The sequence below is a fragment of the Protopterus annectens genome, chromosome 5.part0 (genome assembly GCF_019279795.1).
Source record: "Protopterus annectens isolate FY-2018-M chromosome 5.part0, PAN1.0, whole genome shotgun sequence".
NCBI lineage: Eukaryota > Metazoa > Chordata > Ceratodontiformes > Protopteridae > Protopterus > Protopterus annectens.
The window spans coordinates 1,923,970,270-1,923,995,428 of record NC_056735.1 but is presented as its reverse complement, the minus strand read 5'-3'; positions in this window follow the sequence as shown (position 1 = coordinate 1,923,995,428).

Below are 25,159 nucleotides of genomic sequence, written 5' to 3'. Positions count from 1 at the left end.
GCCATTCAGATGTATGGAGGGCCCCGCTAATGGATACACCCCGTCCCTTATAACTGCCATTGATTTTACCCATGCTCTTTACACCACTCACTGAGTATTGCAGTCATTCAGTAATGCCAGACATTATGAGTTGCACACTTCTTAGAGTTCAGGAAATATAGGCGCATGCAAGCCCTCTTGAGTTAACATAGAGCACTAAGCTCAGCATTTTATCGGAGCTGCATGCTATGTCAAAGGTACAGAATTTGAAAGTTTATTTCTAGGCGATTCTATTACCTAAGTGAGTTAAGATAGTAATGAAAAGGTATCCCTGATGTCAAATAGTAACACAGAGGACTAAAGGACTACAATACTAATGGACAGCTTTGCATCCTTAGGATACAGTGTTTAAAGCTTTGGGTTCAAAGCTTTTTCCTTCTTCTGCATTTCGTAATATTTCATATCACTGGTGTCTAGTTCTGCTGTTAACTTTATAAGTGAGTTTTCCTGATGACTGTTGTCTTCTAACACCCATATAGCTGTTCTATGTGAGATTAAGCATCCCTTTTATCTAGTGCTATTCTCATTACTGAAGGGTTTGCTCATTAGTCTATAGGAGCTTAAAGGTATGACAACCTCCTCAGCCACACTACCCACCCAAAAAAAAATCACAGATTCACACACACACACACACACACACACACACACACACACACACACACACACACACACACACACACACACACACACACATATATATATATATATATATATGTATACATATACACACACACACACACACACACACACACACACACACACACACACACACACACACACACACACACACACACACACACACACACACACACACACACACATATTCACACACAAAACTGCCTGTCTGCTAAACTCTGTGGAACGTAACTCTAACATGATCTCACATATTAAAAATAATTGATGATCATGATGTTTTGGCCAAGGCAGTTAACTCTAAAAGCTAAACTAATGTAGGCAGAATTGCCTGGCTGTGTAAATGCCTTACTATTGGCATAGACACTTGACCGGAACGCCACATTAGATTATAATGTGGTCAGGGGAACACCCCATGACATTGATCCTACAAAGCATGTAAGATCATTGCAGTGGACCTGCCTCTAAATCAGAAAGGGCTGCCACCAGAGGAAATAACAACTGCTAAGGCATATCACTGGAGGTGGCCCTTTCTGAATATGGCAGTTACATTTTTTTAGAATGTTTCTTAATAGTAGGGAAACTATGTCCTATAATGTGTATAAGTGTATTGATGATGTACATAATATGTTAATAAATAAATAAATAAAAATATGTACATCTTGATAGAGAATATATACATTTATTTTATTTTATGTGATCCTGATGCTGTTGCAATACATACATTATTCTACATTTTAATTTTATTTTTGTTTTAATTTGCTAACTGGGTAGAGCTCTGATCTTACTGGACCACTTTAAAGCACAGCTCAAGGAAAAAACAACAATGAAGGCATTACATAGAATATGTTTGCATAAAAAGCACATAAGTGAAAGTATATTAGTACAAACCAGTTTTGGATTAAATATAGAAAAGTGGATACAACTCCGGAGAATCATAAAAGTAGTTGTTAACTACAAGAAATGCAAATATACATTATTCACAGTTAGGTACATTATTTATTAACGGGTGCAATTACATGAGGAGATGAATGCATAATATAATACTACTAAATACATAGATACTTACTGAAAGTTTGAGATTGCAGTGCCAGGCCTGAAACTAAAAAATATTTTGCATGATTGCAAAATTCTAACAGTGAAGTGTGAAACACACTGATACAGTTTAAAAAACATACTTTTACAGGGGGTCAAGCTGTACTCCCTGACCTAAGGCAATGCAATACCCGCACCCTGTTATTTGTATGTATTAACTGTAAGACTGATATACAATACAGTAGGGGGCCTTCTCAAAATGTAACAGTTTCATTTAATTTCACTTAATTTCCTGCTGATTTGAGATTCACACTGCAGGTCTTAAGCATTCAATGAGAACCCTATAGGTTTACGGAGGACTACAGATGCAAATATTTCATGAAACTAACCAGATTAAAAGCATGGTACATTAATCCATTCAGACTTGGGAATAAGATTAACTTGTTTGCAATTTACTTTACTGCTTTCTTTACCTCCTTCTCTGTATAGGTTTCATACTTGTCTGTTATTTCTTACTTTTTTTTTTTTTTTACATTTGCATAAAAAAATAGAATGATATATTTTACCAAAAAGATATCACTGTCAAATAGTTTCCAGTCATTGTGACTGACTGTACTTATAATTTAGTTAGCTAGTTAGTTAGTTAGTTAGTTAGTTAGTTAGTTAGTTAGCTATTGACATTTGTTTATCAGGAAAGTCTGACTGGATAATTTTATACATTTCCAGAAGAGATCTGGGGAAAAAAGCTCCACAAATAAAAGAACAGAAATGCACATACATAGGTGAAAATTGACATCATATTACAATATGCTGTAAATACACAGATTAATACAAATATAATTACACATCTGTATAATAATACACATATAAAATCATGAAAACAAGATACGTACAATATCATGTAGCATTGAAACTTGCTGACATGTTATAAGTGTGAGAGTTTATTACTCACTCATGAAGCAAATTACAGAATGTAAAGATTCAAACACTGGAGAAAGATGAGGAGTGGAAGAATGGGGAGAGGGAAAAAGTGTTTGTTGCTGGTAATAAGTGGTGTAGATAAGGAGAAATAAAGAATAAAGGCAAGATTAAGAGTAAAAGAAATAAAAACAAGGAAACGGAGAAAGAGAGAGAGAGAGAGAGAGAGAGAGGATGTATAAAGGTAGTAGAGGAGAAATAGATGAAATTTGAGCCAGGAAAGCAGCAAGAGGGACAGAGGAGAATTATTTTAGTTGCAGAATGCCCTGACTGGTGTGAAGATCTAATGACAGACTTTGCTTACACAGTGTGAGTTTTGGCTTTGACCTCAGTTTTTGTAAGGGCTGTAGATATCTAGCAGATTTTTATCAGAAGATCAAAGGTGTTGACTTGGAAGTCAGTGGTGAAAAATTGTACTTATAGCTTGGCAGGAAGTGAAATCAAATATAATGTGTGTTAAGAGTAACTGGGTATAATTTAGTTGGTGGGATAATTCTAGACAATTTAGAGTTTTTAATGCAGAACAGGGGTTTATATTATAAAATCGAAAACCCATTTGAGCGAATATCACAACAGCGACACATATAGCCTGAACCGCAAATATGCCGAACCCCCTATACCGCAAAATTTCAAATCTCGAATCATCATAGTCGGCCAACCCCACCGTGCACTACACGCTATGTACCCAAGCATAATAAATAAACCACATACATATACTAACCAAACCCTACTTCTAACCCTACATTAAACCTTACATACATTACTATCTATGCACTTACCTTAACCCGCACCATAACCCTAAGGTCAGTAACTATCATACACGTACCCTATGGAGATATACCCAAACAAAACAAATAATCCACACACATACACTTAACAAAACCCTACTTCTAACCCTACACTAAACCTTACATACATTACCTATCTATGCACTTACCTTAACCCGCACCCTAACCCTAAGGTCCGTAACTATTGCACACTTACCTTACGGAGCTATACCGCAGATGGGTCAACCATGACAATTCGACATTTCGAATTTCACAGTTTTGGACATTCGCTGTTTCTGTAGTTTGTGCAATATGTGTCACTTTTTTCTGATTCACTCAAACGAATCTTCAGGCTTCTAATATAGACCTCAGTACAGTGAGGTGTTGGGTGATTTGTATGAGCTGTAAATCTAACCATATAATAGAGGGGAAGGTAGGTAGTAGTGGCAACAATGACTCTGATGGATGTATTTGTGAAGAAATTAGACACTGTCATCTGTGCTAGCATGTCCGGCTGAAGTTTTATGCATGCTTTCAGACTAACCTGTGTATTATATGCCAGCATGACAAGCTATGATATTGTAAATAAGTTCTTACTTTTTGATTTATAATCTGTTTGTACAGAACAGTTTAAAGACTTGCACATTGTTCCTTTACATTTCTAACTGTGCATGTTTGTGAAGAAGATTATAAATGCAGACTGTCTCAGGATCAGCTGATCTGCAGATAATGTCATTGGAATGTTGACAGTTGCTATGTGTTACTGTTAGAGGCTGAAGGACAGGAAGGAACTTTAGTAAACAGCTGTTGGTTAATTTTCAAAATACAAAATGAAAATTAGAACTGGGACAGTTATGACAGTTAAACTAGTCTATAAAAAAGCCTGCTGAAGACAGTTAACAGACAGTTACAGTTGCCAGTTGCAGTTGTCATTTGCTCACAGTTGCACTGTGCAGTGGATACCGAAATGGACTCACCAAGAACTGTAAGCCAGTCTTTGCTCTGTTTAGTTTAGGTCAGGGACAGTGTTTTGTCAGCTAGGAAAATTATAAATAATCAGTTAGAGTTTTTCTAAATGATGGATTTCTATCCTTCAGTATTGATTTAATTTTCCTGGTGATTTTGTTCTGTTTGTTTATTGGAGATTACTGTTTTATATTTTAATCAGTTTACCCATTATTAAATATGTTTATTAATTTATATTGTGGCTGATCAATTAGCAGTTTCTTTAATGAGGAGAAAGTGCTTGTACCTGCTTTGGTAACTTTCCAGGCCACTCTGAAATCCTGGCTGCTTTAGGTAATTTGCTATCATTTCTTTTAATATCTTCTTCTTCTTCTTTCGGCTTTTCTTGGTTATTGGTCACCACAGCAGATCACCTGTCTTATCATGATTGGCAGTAGAGTTTTACGGTATCGAGTTGCCAGCCCACTGCCCAACCTTCCACGGAAGGCATACAAATGCATGCACTCACACCTAGGGCGAATTTAGAGTGTCCAATCCACATACAGCATGTCTTTGGGATGTGGGAGGAAACCGGAGCACCCGGAGGAAACCCACGTGACCACAGGGAGGACATGCAGACTCTACACAGAAGGTACCCCAGCTGAGGATCAAACCAGAAAACTTCTTGCTGTGAGGCAACAATACTAACTGCTGCACCACCGTGGCCACCCATTTGTTTTAATATCTAATTTTAATAATTGGTCACCCATTTGAATGGGCATGCAACACTTTTATTGGTGGTGGTGTGTTACCGTATTATTTTGGGGAAGGGACACTACTGGAAATCAGTATCAGGCTTTCCCAGAAGTGTTTGGATTTGAGAAATTTAACTTATTTAAGTGTGAGTGTATCAGAGGTCCAAAACTGGGACACATTGCTCTAAAGTGTGTAATAAGGAGTTATATTTGGGGTGGACAGAAGTATACACTCCAGTCCCAGGCTAAAGAGCATGTTCGTGTTATGGTCTTAGGCGAAATTGTGAAATATTACCCCTGTTTAAGTGACAGTCTCACACTGCAGTCAGTAGTGAGGACTGAAGCTCCTTAGTTACTGACCCAGGATAGTAAGGGATGTCATGTTGTTGCCAGTATGGTGGGGTATTGATCGGATGTCACAGCATTAATACATTTTTGGCTCTGTATAACATTCCTACTTTTTTGTGAGTTTATAAATATATATATATATATATATATATATATATATATATATATATATATATATATATATATCTATATATCTATCTATCTATATCTATCTATCGATATATATATATATATATATATATATATATATATATATATATATATATATATATATATATCCATCCATGGGTCTAGTTCAGATGATCGAACTGTCAAAAGTTCGACTTTCATATGGTCGAGACCATATGATTGAACATTTGAAAGTTCGAACATCTAATACAAAAGTAAAAAAAAAAAAATTACCTGAATGGTTTTAGAAGGGGTCAAGCCCCCCTGCACCTCCCACACCCCCTACTATTTATATACACCAACTCTGAGATTGCACTACAGTGCAGAAAAGGGAACTCTTCCTGTTTTGCGCTTTATGGAGATCTCCGTTAAGAACATTCAACCTTTCAAATGTTCAATCATATGGTCTCGGCCATATGAAAGTTGAACTTCTGAAAGTTCGATCAATCCAATCATGTGACTTTACTCTTTTTTGCAACAGTTTCTTTTTTCAGTTGTAGAGTTTGTTTATGGCAGGGCACCACCAGATTGGCTTCCTTTTTTGGAGGATAGCATCTTGGTTCTGTTAGGGATAGCACGAGCCATGCATTCGTGTAAGTGCTTATAAAGTGCATTTGTGTAGGATTCAGCAGTCATACCTCTATTGTTCGTCTACATGGGTGTCGTGAAGTTTGCCACTTCTGTCTTAAGAAGCATGAAGTTGGCTTTGGAGAAAATTTTTTATGGTGGTATCCCTAATAGGGGGGAGGGGGGTGGGATGTGGATGTTTAGGGTGATTAGCTTACATATGTTAAAAATAGATCTATTACCACCTGTGACATGATGTTCTATAACAATATAATAACAGCTATGAATGAAAAATTGTGCTGTGATGTAATTTATATAGAGTTAACTTCAGCATTTGGCAGGGCCATAGACAAAACACTGATCAATAAATTAGTACAACTAGATATTGATGTAATGAGTGGACCGTTGATCTGCTGTGGTGACTGCTAACTGGTAAAAGCCGAAAGAAGAAGAAGAAGATATTGATGTAATCTTGATAAGATGGATAGCTGCATTGCTTACAAATAGGACATGGCAAATATCATACAGCAACTGGATAGGTAAAATCCTTGGTTACAGTCAGGGTGTCCCACAGGGCTCTGTCCTAGGCCCTTACTTATTTAGATTGTATCTTTCAGCCCTAACCTTTTAATCTGAAGTGTTCTACAGTCTATATGTAGATGACCTGAAATTGGGTAAGCTTATTACATGTGTTACAGATAAGGCATGTATCCAAAATAACTTGACTAAATTGACCATTTGGGCAGATGAGAAGAATATGCTGATAAATACAGCAAAAACTAAGCATATGAGATTTGGGAGACATAAACTGAAAGGTGATTATATAATACAGCACACAGCGATTGAAACTGTAGACTCATTTAAGGAACTATGTATATGGGTAGATTCAGCTCTGAGTTTTATTAATCATATCAACCAAGTGGTTAATGATAGTTATATAACTATATATAGGTTGCATAAATAGATTTATAAAGTATAGGACATCAAAATGATTGAAGTCATTGTTTGTTAGTGACAATAAACCCAAACTTGAGTATGGAATAACAATATGGAAACCCTATAAGAAAACAAGCATGAGTAAACTGGAAAGAGTACAACAGAAATATAGCTTGGGCATCCACGGATGTGAAAGTTTAAGTTATTCTGAAAGACTAAAATAGCTGAACTTGCACAGTGTCTCTTACAGATATCAACAAGGAGATCTTATTCAGGTATATAGGGCATTTAGAGACAACTACCTCTGGGGTGTTTGAGATTATCAAAAAAGTACTAGAGAACCATCAAACAACCTACATAAAAGATTCTATAGGAATGAGAAGTGTACTGATTGGTTCTCTGACAGAGTAGTTGATTCATAGAACAGACTATCAAATTATATTAAAGCAAGTACTAGTTTAGATGTTTTTAAGAACAGCCTGAACACTTTTTATGGGAACAAATGTTTTGCTATATTTGCAAGCTAGAAGGCATGAATACCCATGCTTGAAATATTTGTATGTGTGTATGTATATTTATTGAGGTAAAGTATAGTTGTTTGGAATTATCAGAACTGACCAGAGGGGATGTGGGTAAGAGGGTGGTAGAAATGGAAGGAGGGATTAGATTATGGTGTATGTCATTACATACTTTAATTCTTGAGGAATCTTGGAGGACGTCAAGTGGTTTTATAATGATATATTTTTTTTTTTTTCAGGGGTGGTAGTGAGGAGAGGTAACAATTTTGTATTTAAATTAAAGATTAGGACAGCTGCTAAAGAGATGTCTTCTGATGAAGAATTTTGGAGACAATGGTTTAAATTGAGGCTTATGGAAGGAAGGAGATTTGGCATCTATATCATAACATTGACAGCTTAGGTTGTTGAATCCAAATTCATCAACACCTAAGCTTTGAAAGCTAAAAACAGCGAATGGCCAAATCATTGAATTCTTTCCTAGGGAAAGAATTCACTTGGCTGTCCACAAACAAAATAAACAAGCACACCCAAACATAGTGGTGGGTTTTGCCCACCACACCCACCGATGTGGGGGCACCACCCCCCCACACCTCCCCTAACTAAATATGCCAACTTCAAGACTGCTCTACATTGGGGAAAGGGCAAATCCCCGAGAATGACCACGCAAATTCTTTCCTGAGAAAAGAATTCGATGATGTGGCTGTTTGCTATTTTAAGCGTTCAATGCTTAGGTGTTGATGAATACGTATTCGGCAACCTAAGCTGTCGACAATTCGATAGGGAACCGAAATTTGAGGTGTAAGAGTGATTTGATTGGCTGTGAGGAGAGAAAGTAACAGAAGTAGATTAGTTCAATTAGACCATATTCACTTCTGATGAGATGGATGACATTATAATCTTGTCATAAGATAGAGTTAATAAAGTTATAAAGTTAGACACAGAGATCTGTGAGACAGCGTGATGTCAGGGAATGCTAAGAGTAATAAGAGTAGTCAGTGTGTTGGACAAGAAGTGAGACAGGCACAGTTTAGAAGCAAAGAGAGTAGTAAGCAAGTTGGTTAAGAATGAAATAGATAAAACAGAAAATCAAAGACAAGAATTTGTAGTAGGGAGTATGAATAAGAATAAGGTGGTAAGATGAAATAAAGTTATTTAAAAGAGCTGATAGGTGGGCTGATAAAGGAAAATATGAGTTTTTAGATCAGAAAAAAGTATAAGACAGATCATACACTATAACTCCTTACCACAACTTGTGGTATGTTCTCTGATGATGAAAGGCCTTCTACAGTGCAAGGAAGGGAAGGAAAGGATGATGTCAAATCTAAATTATAAATACAATGTATTAAAAGCTTGCACTGTAAGCTTTTAGTGATTGTACTAGGCAAGATGCATTTTCACAACTTACTCCCTCTGGTGCCTTGAAAAAAAGATTGTCCTCTTACTTTCACACATCCATCCTTTCATCCACAACTCCTTTTTTTCCCATTTTGCACATGGGGTGAGGGTATCACTTTAACAGTTTCAATCATCCACAGTCAAGGTTTATACCACTGGGTTGCTAGCCCTGCAGCTTTCTTTCACATACAAGTTAACTTTATCAGACTAATTACCTCTCACACTCACTATGGGTATCATAGATTCTGGTGTTTCCAGTACACCCATTATAGAGTACAATGCCCCTTTTGGTATGTACCTCAAAAGACATCTACAACAATTGGAAAGACCGTAGAAATACCTCATAAAGAGGATTACTGGCCTCAAACAGATTCCCTACGCAGACCGTCTAAAAAAACTCCAGCTTTACTTTGTCGCATATCGCCTACTCAGAGGCAATCAATGCCTAACATACAAAGCTATGTCAAACCCAGAGCTGTTGGACATGCTCCACTTAAAGAAATCCCAATCCCTCCGAGCTACATGCTCTAGGGACCTAAATCTTGTTACCACAATAAACAGAACATGCTCGAGGGATAGATTCCTGTCCCAGAGACTTCCCATACTCTGGAACAGATTAGCTATCTATGTCAAGCAGAGCTCCTCATTAGCACTCTTCAAGAAAAATCTTGATGATTGGATGGGAAATAGGAAATTCACCCTGAAGATCACTTCTGTGGCTCTGCTTGACAGGGGGACAGGATAATAATTTTCTTACGTGGCGAAAGCCAGGCTATCTTTTTGGCTAGGCTTATATAGGCCCTAGGGCCAATAGCCTAATGCCTACCTATGAACCTATGAACCCCAGTGATAGCTCTAAATATTTTGACTGATATAGAAACTGGAGTTAATGATTATTTTTCTTTATCCGATAGAGATGATTTTTATTTATTTTTATTAGAAAAATGCAACTTTTTTTTTGCTTTAACCTGATACAGCAGTGGATCGCTTACTAGTTTCAGTAGGTCTTCATTGCACAGTCTTGAAAAGAAATTACACAAGTGTCAATAGTTTACAGAAAAAAAGAATAAAGGCATAACACTGAATGCTTTCCTCCATAAGAAATCATTGCCGTGCAATCTCTAATTGTGTAGTGGCAATTATTCACTTTGTAAGGAGGTTTGAATTAGTATGACTGTGGAGTTGGATTATATAAGTTTGGGGATGTGAGGGTCCCCCCCCAAAAAAATATAAAAGAGGAGTTTTTCACCCTCCTTTTTTGTTCTTTTGAAACATCAGCTATCACAAAGTCAGCATTTCATAATAGAATCTGTCAGCAGAGCAACTGAATAATGATTCAAAGATTACTAGTTTGGTGCTGTGGTTGTACCAAAATGCTACTTGCAAAGTAAATTATCTATCTATCTATCTATCTATCTATCTATCTATCTATCTATCTATCTATCTTATATGTATATTAGCCTAAGAATTTTCTAAAACAATAAAAAATATATATATGTGAATAAATCTTAACTTAACAATGGTACTCTCAAATCATGTCATTAAGTCAAAGAAAACAATGAGCATCTATTGCCCCTGCCTAAGAGGGACACAGGTGGAACCCCCATGGTGAATTTATGGTTACCCATCCAATCGTCCAGTAAGCAGTTGAAGAGGGTCAATATGGTGCTCTGCTTGACATGAAGGGGGAGTCTCTTCCAAATGTGTGGTAACCTCTGGGAAACAAATCTGTCCCTCCCGCAGGTGCTAAGGTAGTAAGGTAGAAAAGGAGGAGTGTTGGGAAGTCATATTAATGTTTATTATGCTTTGTCACTTAAGTTCTTCGATCATTAGAAATTAAGTTTGTCCAAGGGACTTTCAGGGAGTAAAGCCAGTAAATGAGATAATAAGGGGGGGGGGTGTCAAGGTATGAAATAAGACAGAGAATAAGAAGTAAGTAGCTGGTGCAGGATGGTGAGGAGGGTTAAAGTAAAGACCAGGATGGGAGGAACTGAGAACCTAGCAGAGGGATTGGATAGGATAAAAGAGTGTAGGATTAGCCCAGACTTTTGGAGTAGGATGGTCAGTTATTCAGTATCTGCCCATTCTAAAACGACCACAATTGGTAGGCCTGATAACAAGTTGGAAGAAGGTAAGAGTATGTAAGTTTATGAGGCGAAAAGGCAAATGCTGGATATAAATTTTTTTTAGGTTATTTTGTAGCAAGCTGGTGAGGGAGTATGATACTTCATGGCTGAGTAGCTGGGTCAGAATGTTTGTTTTTTCTCTAGAGGACAGGGTGTTTGTTATGGTTAACAGAGAGTGGGACTGAGGGATAGGGACAATGATTAATTGTAGATTAAAGCGAGGGAGATTTTTTTTTATTTTGTATTTTCTCAACTTAATGCTGGAATTACTAGAATTAGACTTTCTAATCAGTTTGGCTCTGTTCAGTTGTTGTTGTTGTGTCTTTCGGCTTTTCCCAGTTAGGGGTCACCATAGTGGAACTCCGGTCCGCTAATGATTGGAAATAGATTTTTACGTGCCAAGTTGCCAGCCCTGATGCACAATCTTCAAAGATGGTACGCCCATTCATGCATGTCTCCACACAGAAGACGCTCTAGCTGAGAGTCGAACAGGACAACGTCTTACTGTGAGGTGACAATGCCGCCGTAGCACCGCCACAGCAGTAGTTTGGCTCTGTTCAGTAATTTGGTCATTTCTTTTTACTCCAGAGGGTTTGATTTATTAAAACAATGTTCATCAGACTTACTTGGTCATGAGGTACAGATAGCGGATCATTGTTCCATGGGTATTGGGTTAGACAGCCTGTGTGGATCCATGTTTTGAATGGTGGTGGGGGGGGTGGCATGATTGTTTGGGTAACTATCTGTTGGAGAAGGTGTGAGCATTGGTGCTGGCTCTAACAGAGTCCAGGCTGTGTCCTACAGGGCCTTTGTCTTATGGATTGGTCAGCAGTCCTGGGAGATGCAGCCTCATTGGGAGGGCTTTGGATGCTCTTGTGACTGTGGAACCCTTGGAAGAGTGAGCAGGTCAAGCACATGGGCTGCTCAGACCATTAACATAGATCTGGAAGCCACTGCACATGTGCTCAGTCACAGCTGGTGTGATTGCTGGTGAGGAGCTTCAAAGTTGTTCTATGTTTTAGATATATATATATATATATATATATATATATATACATATATATATATATATATAGATACATATATATATATATATATATATATATATATATATATATATATATATATATATATATATATATAGTTACCTATCAAAACACTGAATGGTCATAACATCTAAACTCAAAACATCAAGACGATAACACCTAAACTTCAAAACATCTAAAACTCATGACATCTAATCTCAAAACATTGAAAACTACAAAGCAACTATAAATAACATCCCGCACACTGTTTACTATGTTTCTGTGGGAGACTCCACCCCCCCACACCCCACACCCCACACCCCGTAAATTAAATATACCAACTCCGAGATCGCACTACAGTGGGGTTAGGAAATTAACTTTTTCCCACACTGTAGTGCGTTCTTGGAGTTGGTATATGTAATTTGCGGGGGGTGCAGGGGGGCTTGCCCCCCTGCAGAAACATAGTAAACAGTGTGTAGGATGTTATTTATAGTTGCTTTGTAGTTTTCAATGTTTTGAGATTCGATGTTATGACTTTTAGATGTTTTGAAGTTTAGATGTTATGGTCTTGATGTTTTGAGTTTAGATGTTATGAAGAGTAGATGTTTTGATAGGTAACTATATATATATATATATATATATATATATATATATATATATATATATATATATATCTATATCTATATATATAGGTTTACTATCAATATAGCAAAGGTCAGAATAATTTTCTGACCTACATATCGAAAGTAAACCTCGAAATTCAAAATAAAGAATAAGTTATGTCGAATCAGCTGAATGAATTCAGCTGATTCAACATTGTTTTCGAAAACATCAAGTGATGTTAGGTTGAGCAGGTCACTTTACATGACCTCCTATACCTAACATCACGTTTTTGCAGGGGGGCCAGCCACCCTACGCCCCCCCCCCTTTTGGGGGGCTGCACTCCCCTCACCCCTGCTAACTATATATTCCAACTCTGAGATTGCACTACAGTAAGGAAAGGGATGAATTTCCCTAACCACACTGCATCTCGATCTTTGTACAATTCTTCGAGTTTATATCAGCGGATGCACACTGCATTCGCTAATATAAACTTTCGAACATTGAGATGTTCACCCAGATGAAACTTCGAATATCTGTAGTTTGAAATTTTCATATGGGTACATCTCAACTCGAAATTTTAATAATAAACCATATGGGTCTCATTTCATTTATCAAATTTACATTTCATCGAACTTTAAATAACCGAGACCAGTTTACCAAAAAAAACCTTTATGTCGAAACCTGACTATGCCGCAATCCATTGCACTGAAATAACAGCTATTAAAAATTATGAACACAACAATACATATTCTCTGATTTTTGCAGTGGGGCTAGCCCTCCTGTACCCCCATGTGAGGGGATGCACCCCCACACCTCCTGCAAGTTATATGTACCAACTCGAAGATTGCACTACAGTGACAACAACTGTAGCTTTTCTGATCTTTACTGTAGTGCAATCTCCATCTAAAAGCTACAAACACTGTAAAAATACTTTACCACAAGCTGAATATTAGTGAACCTACCAGCATATCCACCATGCAACAGAACTGGTATGGCATACGAGAAGGTAAACAAACAATGTATACTTATACGTCTCGCACTACCAGCATCTCGTTAGGTTTCTACATAAATGTTTTTTGGAAAAGTGGTCTTGGTTATTTAAAGTTCGATGAAATGTAAATTCGATAAATGAAATGAGACGCATATATCTATATTTATATATATCTATACATATCTATATATATATATATATATAAATATATATATATATATATATATATATATATTTATATGTATATATATATATATATATGTATATATATATATATATATATATATATATATGTATAGAGATAGATAGATATAGATATAGATATATATATATATATATCTATATTTATATATATCTATACATATCTATATATATATAATTGAATTTACATTTACCCGAACCACCGAAATGCAAGATGACTTCACTGAAACCTTACTATTGTGAATCAATGGATCACAAATATTTTTTCTGAATGAGACAAACAATTTGGCCACCAGGGAAAAACAAAAAAATGGACACAAATTAAATCCATTAAAGTTGGGGCTTCACCGATTGCCGCAGTGGTACGGTAGCGTTGTTACTTCACAGCAAGAGGTTCTCCTGTTCAATTCTCGGCTGGGCTTGGGAGTGCCTTCTGTGTGGAGTCTGCATGTCCTACCCGCGGTTGGATAGCGTTCGGAAGACATGCGTGCGTAAATGGGCGTGCCTTCTTTGAAGGCTGCGCGTCGATCTGGCACCTCGGCGTTCGTAAAAATCTACTGCCAATCATTAGCGGACCGGAGTTCCGCTGTGGCGACCCCTTACCGGGAAAAGCCGAAAGACAAACAACAAACAACAACAAAGTGGGGGCTTCACCCCCAAACACCCCCTATATATAGCAAGCAGTTTTGATGGTAAAGGACGGTGTGAAAGTGTGGGGTAAGGCATGGGGAAGGAAGGAGGCAGGGGACTATTGTTTTATGTTTCAGATGGCAGTGATGTCAACAAAGGAATAATGGGCACAAATGGCAGAGCAGGCACTGGAGCTGCTTAAGGAGGCTGAATGTTCATCAAATGCAGAGCTCTCAACCCTGATGTGGGAAGCAGGAGGCAAGACCAAAGGGTGTTGGAAGTGGAAGGAGGTGGCTCATTAGTCAGAAGCTGGAGAAAAATGAGCCAAACCGAGAGCAGTCTCAGTCCTAGAGGGATTCCAAGTTACAGATTACCAAAAACAAGCAGGTAACAACAGCAATGCACAAATTCTGTTGTTAAATGATTATGCAGAGTTAGAGCAGGTAAGTGAGTTGTTGAATGGTATGGATAAGCACAACGTAACAGATTGGGGGTTTTATAACATTTGAAGAGCAAGTACAGAAGTTAAGAGCCAGGTAGAGTTTACAGAAGGAGGCAAGGGTACTGGTGAGACAGTTGACTTAGAACTAGTTATTTTCTGAATCTAGAAGCCAGCAACTATCAATAAGGGTGGTAAATGAGGAGTAAGGCTCTAGGCCAGAGGAATGGCTTGCCAAGCAGTTATTAGTGGCAGGTTGTTCTAGTGTTTTCATAACTCCACATAACACCATGGCTGTAAAAGAAAAGATTTGGAGAGGCAATTATGTTGATGTGTTTGAGTTGATTGATGCTGATGGAGTGCAGTGGATAGGAGACACAGATATGCTAGGGGCAGAGGATTTATTGACAGCTTTGGTATCATTAGGCAAGAAACAGCAAGGTAATTGCAGAGCATGGACATGGGACAATTGGACTTATGTTGGAAAAGTATAGTTCATAGACTACCATTGCTGGATTATTTTTTTCACAATTAGGGAGGCACAAAGGTTGCAATCAGGCAACACATGGCTGTGATATGACCAGCATTTCAGGAAGAAGAAGATGGTAGATAAGGTTCTTGTTGTGTTGGGAGGTGAGGCATGCTGATATCTGGTTAGCTACTATGCTAGACATTACTGGCAGTCAGCCATGGCTTGGGAAGGATGTAGCAGGCAGGGCAGGGACATGCTAGTCATTTAACTAGAGTATGTGTGCATGGCCAGTGTGTTGTTTTGCACATATATGGTGTAGGAGTGCAGGAACACATGCCACACAAAAAATGCTGGAATAAGGAGGGTGGAGGGGTCTATTCCAAGAGGTTGACTAAAGAGGTGAGTAATCAGGCAGATGTAGCTAATGAGAACTTTAGAGGGAGGGGGAGTTTTCAAGGCAAAAGTGGTTCAGCTTTCTTTTGAGGTTTCACTTGGGGAGGAAAGTTACTACACCCCTATTAGAGTGTCATTGTTGAGAAGCTAAATGAATGCTTGTCCAAGCCTGGATATGGTTAAGGAGGTTGTACATGGATTTCATTATGGGTATTTTATTAAATCCATGGTTAAGGGAACAAAAAGGCATGTAAGAATTTATGATCCACTCAAGGGAAGACAGACATATTGCAAGCCTTGAGTGATTAAGGAAATCAAGAGGATACGATTTTAGGCCCATTTAAGAAACTTCCATTTGAGTCTCTCAGAGTATCTCCTTTGGGCTTGGTACACAAGAAGAGGCAAAGGGGATTTCAACTGATCCATCATTTTTATTTCCTGAGAGGGGATTCTGTTATTGATTACATTATGAAGATGGACATGCAGGTTCAATATTCTTCACTTGATGATGCTGTTGGTAATATTACAGATTTTGAAGACCCATGGTGGCAAACCTGGACATTGAAGCTGCCTTTCATTTACTGTTGGTGAGGTCAAATGATGGGCCAATATTAAGCATGTTTGTCAATGGAAAATTTTATTTTAATAAAACTGTACCAATGGTTGTGGCAGCAGCAGGAGGCAGATCGGAAGGCACTTCATGAATTATATGATTTTCTATTAATTGGGGAGTGTAAGGAAAGGGCTCAGGAAGCATTGTGGGCTTTCATTGCCATGTGTGATGAGCTGGGGGTTTTGTTTGGCACTAGATTAACAAGAAGCACCTAACAAAGCTTTGAAATTTCTGGGCTTGACATTAGTTGCAGAATGGGTGTATTTTGTTTACCACAGGATAAGTTGGTGAAGTTGCTGCAAAAGATTGGTCAGTTTCAATTGACAGTTAAAGTAAGGATTAGAGAGGTGATGGAATTACTACGTTTGCTAAATTTTGCTTGTAAGTTCATCAGTCCAGGAAGGATGTTTTTAGGTCAATTGCATATTTACTAAAGGGTGGTAAGAGCAAGCATCAGTGGGTGCATGTCCTGAAGCTGGTCAAGGAAGATTTGAGACTTTGGGCATCATTTCTTAATTGTTTTAATGGTGTGTCATTTTGCAAACTGATTGATTGTCACAGAGGGATACCAGATTTCTTATCCGGCAGGTAGCGACCAAAAAAATAAATAAAAATACGTCTTTAATGTGGAACACCTTTAGTTCCACATTAAACACAAGTAGCTCTGTGCTTGGTGATTTTTGATTGGCCCATATGCTGGCATACGAGCCAACCAAAACATCGCAAAACGGAGCTACTTCTGTTCAATGTGGAGCATCATGCAGTCCACATTCAACAGAAGTAGATCCATTTTGCAATGTTTTGATTGGCTCGTATACCGGCATACAGGCCAATCAAAAAAAGCAAACTGGAAGCTATTTTCACTGGGATTTTATACAGCAGTTCGAGACTCAGGATCAGGCTGCTGATCCCAGCACAGTCCTGCTCAAATAGGGATGTCTGGCAACTCTGGTGTCACAAGAGAAGTTGAGCTTATTTACTGATTCAGGTGGTGCGCTTGGTATCAGAGCCTTCTTTACAGGAGAATGGTTTGCATCTTGGTGGCCTGATGGATGCTAAGACAAGTGGAGGAAAGATATGACATTACTAGACATTATGCCAATTTGGGTGTCTGCAGTGGTTTAGAAGACTAAGCTGGTATATAGAAGAGTTATGTTTTACTCAGAAAACAAGGCCTCTGGTGTATGTGTTTGCTAAAAAAAACTGACCAAATCCACAATAATATTATTGGTCTTACAGAATCTGATTTAACAGAGCTTATTAATCAATTTTACGTTTACTGCTAGACATGTTCCTGTTAGAGATAACTAGGTAGCTGGCAGCTTTTCTCAGTTCATTTTTTTAGGTTTCAGGCACTGTTGTCAACAGAAGACAGAGACCTATAGTTATTCCAGCCAAAGTATGGAATATTGAACATCAACTGCGGGATTACTAATACAAGAAATCTTGGGTCAAATCTACCTGGAAGATATACAATTCTGCTGTACCTGCTTTTCAAAGTTTGTCAGTAAATTGTTGATGCAGCATAGAAGATTGTTAGTGGAGGTAGTCATGCAATACGTACTGTAGAGATGGTCTTTGAGGGAAGCAGTGCGAACAATCAAAGTGCATTTAACAACTCTGAGTGTAGCAGTGAGGTTGTGTGGCTTGGACAATGTCTTGAAAGATTGGTTTATTTAGTTTATTTTTTATTTATTTTACATTTGTTTACCAGGATAGTCCAACTGGATACATGTCCATTTTCAGTTGAGGCCTGGGGAGAAAAGCTCCAAAAAGACATTCAAGAAACTGTTACATTTTTACAGTATAAAACACAAAATAAAACACAAATAAAAGGATTTTTACACAGATGTAAACAAACACAAAAACAGATACACAAACAAATTATTACAGTTTTACTCAGATGGAAAATTCTAGACAGTGTTTTTAAGAATGATAGGGTATTGAATGCCTAGTAGGCTAACCTGGTAGTAGATCCAAGGACATCATAGGATTTATAAGTTAAGAAACAATAAAGTGTAGGCAGAAGGCCTCCATGTGCACATGAGTGATGGTTAGAGTTAGTCTGGATTAGGACAAGTACATAGCTATCGTTTTTTAAAGTACTGAATCAGACTTTGCTTGAATTGAGGTAGAGAGAGTTCAGATGTAAGATTAGCAGGAAGAGAAGTCCAAGTTTTGCAACAGAGTTAGCAAATAGAGATTTACTGGCTGTGTTGTTGGATTTGAGAGTTTAAACTAGTAGTCTTTCAGATGAACGAAGTGCGCTAAGGCTACTGTAGGGGGTGATGAGGTATTTAAGTATGGGTGTATTATCTGGTTGGTACAGGATCTTGTGTGCAACTATTAGTTGGTTAACCTGAAGTAGGTTAGGCAGTTCAAGTCATCCTAGTAGATTTAGGTTATGACAGTGATGGGTTCTGTAGGCTGCATCGGTAGCAAATCTAGCAATGTGATTGTAGCTGCTAGAAAGTTTATTAAGGTCAGTTCTGCTAAGGTTTGTAAATAGAGGGGAAACACAGAGGAGGGTGGAGAGTAGATGTGTACGGGCAATTACAGTTCTGGCTAATGGCGTTAGGAAGGGCTTGATCCTATATAGTGAGCCAAGTTTTTTATTAACTGTTTTAATAGTTTTATTGCTATGCAGATCAAACTTAAGGTTATTATCTATTATAACTCCTAACAGTTTGGTTGAGGAATCTGGGGAAATAACAGTGCTGTTGTTGGATTTTATTGTAAAGGTTATAGAAACAGACCTGTGAGTGGGGGAGAAAAGCAGTAGTTTTGTTTTATTAGGATTTCATATGAGACGACCATTCAGGAGCCAATTTTTAACTGTGTAAAAAGTATTTTGGGATAGAATCTGCAACTCTGTAAGTGAAGTGTCGGAGCATACTAAAGTGGAGTCATCCGCATATTGAATGCATGTTGCATTTGGGATGACCTTATACAAATCATTGATGAAAATGGAAAACAATAGTGGACCTAGTAAGTAGTCTTGAGGTACTCTGAGGGTGATGGGTAAAAGGGTGGATAGTTTGCTCTGCCATAGGACAGCCTATTGTCTACCACTGAGATATGATTGAAACCATTGGATGGCCTGGTCCTTAAGGGAGATGGATTTCAAAGTGTTTATGAGAATTTGGTGCTTTATCATATCAAAGGCTTTTGAGAGATCAAGAAAGATAGCAGAGGAAAGTTTATTATTGTTTTGGTGTTGATTAATGATGTTAGAGAAGGAGAGGAGGGCTGAGGTTGTACTATGAAATGGTCCAAAGCCATTTTGGGTGTTGGCTTGAAGATTATTATGGATAAGATAGTTCAGCAGTTGATTGTGAATGCATTTTTCCATAATTTTAGCCAAGGGTGACACAATAACTATGGGTCTATAATTTGAAAGTTCAGTAGAGCTGCCTCCTTTATGGAGTGGGATGACATGAGATATCTTCCAGATGGAGGGAAGGGATGCTTCAGTTATAGTTCTATTGACCAGGATAGTAATGGGGTATGCTATGGCATCTGCAGCTTTTTGTAGATATTCTGTAGGGAGGAGATCAGTCAACAGGGTGGCAGGCTTTAGTTTTGTAAGTAAAATTTGAACCAAAGATATACAAGCTGGCTTGAAATTAAAGGAGAGTTGGAAGCAGGGTGTAGTGACCAGAGAATATGGGCATCCAGGGGATAATTGGTTAGCTAGGTTCTGGATGGTTGCTGTAAAGAAGCTGTTAAAGGTATTAGCAATTTCTGCTGGGGGGGTTTGGTTAGAATCCAAGGGGGTAGGAGTGGAGGACTGTCCTGGACTAAGGAGTTTGTTTATACCTACCCAACACTTTTGTGGCTTGTTTTGGTGTTTTTCTTGTAGATGACAGTAATAGTTTTTCTTGTCTAATGTGGTGGATTTTTTTTTTGTTTCTTTTCTTAGCTGTCTGTATCTAAATTAATCTATGGGTTTTTTGTGGCCCTCAAAGTGGCACAAGTCCTATTTCTAAGTAGCATTTTATGTCTGGTTTCTTTTGAGAGCCAAGGAGCAACTTTTGTTTAGGTTCTAATAGTCCGTGCTGGTGCATGGGTGTCGAGGATGGATAGGAATTTGGTGTTAAAGTAATTTACTGCTTCTTCAAGTGGTAATTGTTTTAGAACTGACCAATTGCAAGATTTTAGTTCATTTTGGAAATTTGTGCACTTGAAATTCTTATTGTTCCTTCCTTATTGTTTTAAAAATGGAATGGTTGTGGATATCAGCTTTTTGCCTGATTAAATAGGTGAGAAGGTGATCACTTACATCATCAGGCAGGGTCCCACTCTTGTATTTGAGGGGATGGGTGTTAACAATAATCTAATCCAGAATACTTGCTTTATTGTTGGGTTTACTGATCCTAGTGGGGGAAGATATGACCTGTGAAAATCCATAAAGGTTTATGTGGTGAGGGGGGGGGGGGGTTCTGCGGAACACATGTTCCAGTCTATGTTGAAGTCCCCAAGTACAATGGTTTCTTGGGGGTAATTGCTGGACAACCAATGTAGGATATCTTCAAGGGTATTTATGTTATTGCCTGGGGGAATATACACACAGACGAGATTTATACATTTGTTCTTATTAATGTGGAGCTTAGTGATAAGAATTTCAGCATTGCCAAACAGGGATGTTTGCAGGGCATTATTGGACACTTCAAGCATGGATATGTACAAAACAGCTACCCCACCTCCCTTTCTATTGGTTCGATCAGGCCTTAGGATGTTATAGCCTGGTGATATAACTTATTTAACTGAAGTAGAAGGTTTTAGCCAAGTTTCAGTAAGACATAGTATGTCCAGGGAAAGATCATCTAAGAGGGCATGTAGGTGTTGAATCTTATTGTTTACATTTCTGATATTTAGGTGACTGATCAAGAGTGAGTTTGGGAGTTTGTCTAAGATTTGTGTAGTAGTGGGACAGTTAGTAAAGGAACTAGAGCCAGTGGATGAGGATTGGACAGGATTTGGGTGGATATCTCCATCCATTGTCAAGTTGCATTATAATCTGATTGTGAGCTTACAGATTTTAATTAATAGACTTTGGTATCTTTTGGTTTTAGGGTTGGCATATCTTGTTCTATTGGGGTGCTGATACCTAGTAAGTAAGGGGTTAGATGGGAGGGGATGTATTAAGTGTTCAAGCTTGTGTGGAGCTATAAAAGTGGAGGTTTGGCCTTTTGGGTAGTGGAAACCTGGGTATGTATTATATTCATAGGCAGTAAGATGAAGATATGGGACAAACAGAAAGGGTAGTAAAGAGTACAGTGGTAGTATTTTAAGTGGTTTCATTGCAAACAACATTGGGATTATGAGGCTAACTTGGTTGGTAGGAAGAATGTTGAAAGCATGGGAAAGATCGAGAGAAAATAATGAAGATGGACATCTTCCATTTACTAGACATATGCTTAGGGTGTTGTTAAAGGGCTTGCAGGTGATGTTAGGAGGTTTGTCCAGATTTACTAGTTTTACAACATTGATGGCATTGATGGTGATTATGTATATGGGGACATTTAGGGTGAGTGAACTGTTAGGTTTGCTAACATAGAAGGGTGTTTTCGTGTTGGATTCAGTGACATTAATCTGTCCCAGAAGGTCACATATGGATCAAATAGTGCACAGCAAGCCAGTGGTGTTGAAGGAGGACTTTGAAAGGTCTCTGCGTCCGGTAGTTTGGATGATAAGGTTAAGGATCATTTGTGGGGTTCAGAAGGAGGCACTAGTTTTTAGAATGGGGCAGGGTACAGTTTTGTCTGCACCATATCTTATAAATACTGTGCATAAATCATGAGATTCCCAAGGAGTAAAAGGCCATGAACTTTCCATGCATTGCTTTAGAATTGATGGACCGTCTGATCTGGCAGAGGAAGGGAAGATGATTAAAGTCATTAAGGGAGCAGGGCACTAGGCATCTAGGAGTTACTTAGTCTATAAGATGAGGTGACTTTTAAACATCAGTTATTTCAGATTGCATTGTACTTTGTTTTGTTTTTCAGAAAGCACTATAGTTATAGTGTGGCATTCATTTATATTTTGGGCAGAGAAGAGATCAGTCATCAGGCCTGGAGGAAATATGGTTGGGCTTGCAGAAGCAAAGTGGAAAGTTTCATGGTATGGATTCAAGGTTTTGTTGTGGTGTGAATTGTTTGCTAACATTGAAAATATTAAAGAAGTGTGGGTGTTCCAGACTTTTTTATTGTGCATTTAGGGGAGAATGATTTAGGGTGGGTGCCCAAAAGGCAGCTGTTGGCCTGAATAACTGGTGATCTAGTAAAGTTAAGACAACAACATCCACAAATGATTATAATGTGGTCAGAGATCATACCCAGTCTAGTATGGAATCAAGCAGCTATTTTTTTAACATTAGACATGGCTAGACATTTTGTCAAGCATAGAATGTCAAAGCCATTTAGAGAGTTAGGTCTGCAAGTAGTTGAGCATCAAGGCTTTGATGATAGAGGTCACGTTTGGTATAGAGAAGACGGAATGCAGTTCAGTGATATAGGGCTAGATTTGTTTAATTTATACATGGCATTGACTGTTAAGGGTGTTGTCATGCAGTTATAAAGGAAGAGGGAGCAGCTTATGCTCAGGCTTATGGGCAAAGAAAAAATGGTTTAGGACGAACCTCTCTTCTGTTACCCCTTCTCCTTATTGGTGGTTAGGTGATCCGAAGTAAGCTATCTCACAGTTTTGGGACTGGATAGAGTGGGAAGTGTAACACTGCTTGTCTAACTTTGAGGGTGAGCATTCATGTCTGACCATATTGTTGCAATGTTCTCTAGATGTGTTAATATGTGAGAAAATGTTTAATACTAATGTGCTTTATGAAATGTATCAGACTTTCAAATACTTGTGATGTAATAGTCATGTGTCCTGTGTTAATAAAATGGTTGCAATGGCATATGTGGTGTGTTTATTGGCTAAACATACTTGAACAAATGGAGACTGGTGGCAGAAGTATTTGTCCAAAGGTCTTTGAGTGAGTAAGGGCACTAACTGAGATAAATGAAGGGAGAAGGTTGAAAAGGTATGAATCAAGACATAGATGTAAGTAGCTCATGCAGGATGAAGAGGCAAATGTTAAAGTAAGGAACAGGCTGGGAGGAAGTGAGATCAATAGGGGTAGGACTGGGTAGATTAAAAGATAGAAGGAAGGTTTAGCCCACCCTTTTTAAGTGGGCTTGTCAGTTATTGTCACCCACAAAGCCTGGTGTATAAAGGCTGAAGAGGTTTACTAGGCAGAGAAGAGGGGTTCAGGGTGAACCTCACTTCTGTTCCAACCTTCTCCATTTTGGTTGTGAAGTGAGCTGAGGTACTCTGTCTCACAATTTTTAGATTAGAGCGAGCAAAGTGTGTAATGCTGCTTGTCTATCTTTGAAGGTAACTGGTCAACATTTCTTTTATTGTAATGTTTTATAAGTGTGTTAACATATGTGAGAAAATGTTTAATACTAATGTGTTTTATGAAATATATCTGAAGTTCATATACTTATGATATAATATTCACATGCCATGTTACTAAAATGGTTGCCATGGAATATGTGGTGTGTTTTTTGGCTGAAAGTACTTGGACAAATATATTTAATGTTTTCTGTCATTAAACCCTATTTAGATCATTACTATATAGCTGAAGTCTGCCAAATATGCATAGATATTTTGTAGTTAAATGTTTGCTAATTACATTTTTATCTTGTGAAATTACATTATGAATTAAAGGAGTGAATTTTGTAATAACAGTTCACTAAAGGACATTTACTTTGTGTGTGTGTGTGTGTGTGTGTGTGTGTGTGTGTGTGTGTGTGTGTGTGTGTGTGTGTGCATTTGTGCGTGTGCACGCACACACGTGTGTGCGTGTGTGTGTGTGTGTGTGTGTGTGTGTGTGTGTGTGTGTGTGTGTGCTCTCTTTTCTCAGAAGAGGAATTCCTGACATTAGAGATTACAGATACCATCTTGACTATTTGCACTGCTAAAGGAATGAGGCATTGCATTATTTAAGCTACCGATATACTCATCCAAACCTCCTCCACAAGAATTCAAAATTTTCTCCCAAAACAAAACTGAACTAGGAGTGGTGCACACTGCAAAATTACTAGGCAGTACTATAGATGACAAGCTGTGCTTCGAAAAACATATACTCAATATAATTAAAAAAACACATTTCAGATTAAAGTTTTACAGACATAAATCGTATATAGATACTCCCATAATAACAAAATTGGATAGCACTCTCTTTCTCCCTTCCCTGCTTTATAACTCCCTCATTTTCACACACCTGCACACATCCCTGAGCAATAGATTACAATCATGCTATTACAAAATTGTTAAATTTGCCTGTGGCCTACCATACCGCACACACCATTGTCAAGCCATCAATATGTTAAAGTGGCTCAATTTCCCCCATTACCTGCAGTATACTCAACTCACCATTGCTCACAAACTAATATCTCTATCTGTTATATATTTTACTATAAATGGAGCTTTTCTCCCTGAACCTCCACTGAAAATGGATTTTTGACCCAGTGGACTTTCCCAATCAACAAATGTCAATAAAGAAATAAATGAATAAT